Consider the following 4,133-nt stretch of genomic DNA (forward strand, 5'->3'; position numbering starts at 1 on the left):
TACATGAAAGTAGCGAAAGCCGCTTTGATCATATGTTGATATGATTGATAGATGAGATTGTTTGGGAATACATTCGGTAATGATAGCAAAATTCTGAATACTTATAAGATTATGTTTAATGCAGAATTATAAGGTGACACATATAGCCCAAGTGGGAGATTGTAAGGATTTTTTAATCCATCGATGGGCTTATATATGTGAATAATTGTGTGTTAAATTAAAGACTATCAAATTCAGTTAAGCCCAATTAAAGTGATCTAATAAGGCTTCAGTTTTGAGCTTTAATATACCCAATTAAAGTGTGAGTTTACATTTATGTAGAGACCACACCCAAGTCCTAATTCTATGATGGGCCGAATTAGGTCAAAGGGCGTCGCTATATATGAATAGGTTATGGTCCCCAGATCACACGCACGTATTATTCATTCTCTTCTGCATCCCATCACAGAGAGGAAAATGAGACTGCGTATAAATTTGGAAGACTATACAAAGAAATTCATTACTGCATTAACCATGTCTGATTCAGGTACGCTTCCGCTTTAATTCTTGTATTTCTTGATGATTTAACATGAAAGAACTGGTGATTTAAAGCATTAAATTATCTTACAAGTGGTATCAGAGTCTTTTCATGTTGAATCATTGAAAATAAAAATTTTTAGTTTGGTTTTTGCAATATTTTATAAAGTTTTCAGATTTGACAGCTTTGAATTTAGTTTTGTTGAATTTGAAAACTATTCGGTATATTTTTTATTATCTTTCGTTATTCGGATTAATAGATGAAAAGAATTCAGGTTATGGTTATGATTTTGAATTTTGGATTCAGATTTCGGTTAATAAAAAAAAATTGAATATGGCCGACGGCAGCAGTGCTGCCGACACTGCAAGCGTTGCAACGTGTGCTGCTGAAGCTTCGGTCAGCGCCCACTGGCGTAGGCCGGCGCTGTTGCTTTGGGCGGAGCCGTTGGGAGCCGCCAAAGGAGAAGAAGAGATTATTTTATTATTATTATTATTATTATTATTATTATTATTTTTTTTTTTTAGGTTTTCAGTTTTTTGCCAGTTTTTTTGGGGCGGGGGCTTCCTCTATAATTAAATAACTTGAGGCCCCTACTTGCAATTAGGGTTAGGATTATAAAATTAAGGCTTCAGTCCCTAACATTTAAGTTATATTCAGATTTGGGCATTTATGTTTTGGATTTAATAATTCAGTCCTGAAGGCTTTAAAATTAATTAATTCGGGTCATTAAAGTTTTGACATTTATAATTAAAGCCCTCAAACTTTAATTATTAATTCAAATTGGCTCCCAAAGTTTATAATTAATTCAAATTTGACCCTAAAGTTTCAAATTTTCAAAATTTGATCCCTAAAGTTTTGAATTGATCAATTTTTGGCCCCCTAAAGTTTTAAATTATTCTAATTGATCCTCTAAAGTTTTGAATTAATTAATTTTGGTCCCTAAAGTTTTAAGTTTATTTATTTATTTAAGTTTAGTCTTTTCACCAAGAAAACTGAATGTTATGGATGAATGCTGGGAAGGGATTAATCTAATATGATGTTAGGAAAGTGCAATTTTTCTTGAATCTTATATTATCATATGCTTGTGTTCAATGAGCGTTTAGAATTATTTGCTTAGATCTTACACAATAATATTTCAAAATTTTCTGTAAATCTGGAGAACTGAACTTCACTTATCTAACTGGAAAAACCTATCCGAATATCATATTCTAATTAAAACTCTAGCTCACGTAGAAGTAGTACAGTAGATATATTTGTTAAAATACTCCTTTTCCCTTAGTTTATTGTTTTGCTTAATCTTGAAGTAATTAATTTATATCTTGTTCTTGTAGAATTTGGACATGGCAATTGACAACAAGATACTATATAAGATATTTTCTTTATCTAGGAACATAGTTTCAACCAAAGTTGAAACAGATGCTTCTACTCAGTCGAAGGGCTATGATTTTGTGTAATACTGTAGTGAGAAAGATGCCCAAAAACCTATTAAACGGAATGGCATGTTTTTGAATGACAAGGAATTCTATGTAGGACATTTTGTTAGCAAGCAAGAAAGAGAGAACTAGACAAATTTTATCAATGTGTTTGTAAAGAATTTGTCTAAATTTAAAAGTGAGGATCTAAAGAAAATACTTGATGATGGATGAAGATGAAAATTCGTAATGTTTTAGATTCGTATACTCTGAAAATGTTGAGGATGGTGCTAAATGTGTTGAATCTCTTAATGGTCAGAAATTTAATGATAAGGAATTGTACGTTGGATGAGTAAAACGAAATAAGAGAGTAACCGTGAATTAAGACTCCAACTTGAGTAGGTTGAGAAAGAGGCAACAACCTCTATATCAAGAATCTAGATGATAGCATTGACGGTGATAAGCTTAAGGAATTATTTTCTCAATTTGGTGTTGTAACATCATGAAAGGTTCGTGTAAAAATGTCTTTGTTGTCGATCTTGTAAAGGTGTTTTTTGTAGACTATAGTTTACTAAATCTACTATAATGAAGGTTACATGTGATGCAAATGATGCAAAAGGAATAAGAGAAGGCTCAGGCTTTGTTGCATTCTCAACTTGTGGAGAGGCTTCTAGAGTAGTAAGTATTGTTGAACCACCTCGTCTAAGAAATTAAGTTGTTAGAAAGTGGACATTTACTTGTTTAAATTTACTATTAAACAAGCCCCTCTTACATACAAATCATATTCATTTTTCTATCAAAGGCCTAATAAGTTTTTTGTTTCTTTGGATCTCCAAAATGAATAAGATGATTGGTAGCGAACCTCTTTATGTTACTATTGCAGATAGAAAGGAAGCTAGCATAGCAAGGTTACAGGTATGTTTTTTAAGTTTTCGTTTTTTTCCTTTCAATCTATGCTTTCACGTTATGAACGTAAGAAATTATATGACAAATAGCATAGAACTTGATATCAATGTTCTCAATAATCTCGTGAAATTATCTCATATTCAGTTAAATGTTTCATCTTCTACTATTCTCTCAGTGGGGTGAAGCAAACGCACCAATCTTTTAATTCAAGATCAAACTGTTACTGCAATATCGTGCATCATAAGGCTTACTTAGATCTTGCTTCATTTTCAACTTAATTGCAAAATTTTATTTCTGCTGTAGATACTATAGAATTTCTGAAATCACAAATGAAACTTTTTTAATAGCTGTCAACCGGGTGAGAAAATAATAGGTTCTCAAGCATTCAACTGAAAGAATAATAGGAGCTCTTCCAGGTCTTGTGGACAGGATAGAAGGAAGATAATCTTTATGTCCGGAATAAGATGGAAAAATGGATACAATTTCTCTCGATGGCACCAAAATCCAGTGAGAGTGTAAGTTTTGTCATGGTCCAAATTCTGATGATTTAGACTTGAAACACTGGAAGTTCATTGTCAATCTTTTCCTCACACACATTTAGCATCTTAAATTTGTTTTTGGAAAGCTCTTGAGGCTTGCTCTCCAGAACCAAGTATTTTTTTGGTTTTATCATCTGGGTATTTTTTTATTTTTTTCATTTGAAACCTAATAGTTAAAAAAGAAAGAATAACGTTTGAATCCTTCGCTTCCCATCAATGTGAGTATGGGTTGTTACATAAATAATAGCACAGTATGTCATTTTCTTCGAATCAAATGAATTTCCATAGAGTTCAATCTTATTTTATCAACATCACTTAAGTACTAATTGTTTACAGAATATGATCAGCACAAGGGAAAATCCATTGCAGCTATTGAAAATAAGGGGATGTCTGCAAGTGAATGGGAATACGATTATGAAAAATACTAATTGTGATCTCACCTCGAGAGATGAGGTGGTCTTTAGGTAGAGATGAAAATTTGAACCGTCAAAACCGAAAACCGCGGTTAACCGAACCGAATGGGGCGAAAAAAATCGAACCGATGATGCAATGTGACGGATATGGTTTTGATTTTAATGAATTGGTTCGTGGTGGTGCGGGTATGGTATTTACGCCGTCGAATCCCACTAAAAAAAAAAGAGCAAAAATACACACACACACACAAATGAATTGATTATTGGGCTTTACACTACTTTTCTATCCAACCCAAAACAAAATCTCCCCCATTACATCTACTTGACTCAGCCAATCAGCTCACCT

Source organism: Olea europaea, chromosome 6, assembly GCF_002742605.1.
Source record: "Olea europaea var. sylvestris chromosome 6, O_europaea_v1, whole genome shotgun sequence".
NCBI classification, from domain to species: domain Eukaryota; kingdom Viridiplantae; phylum Streptophyta; class Magnoliopsida; order Lamiales; family Oleaceae; genus Olea; species Olea europaea.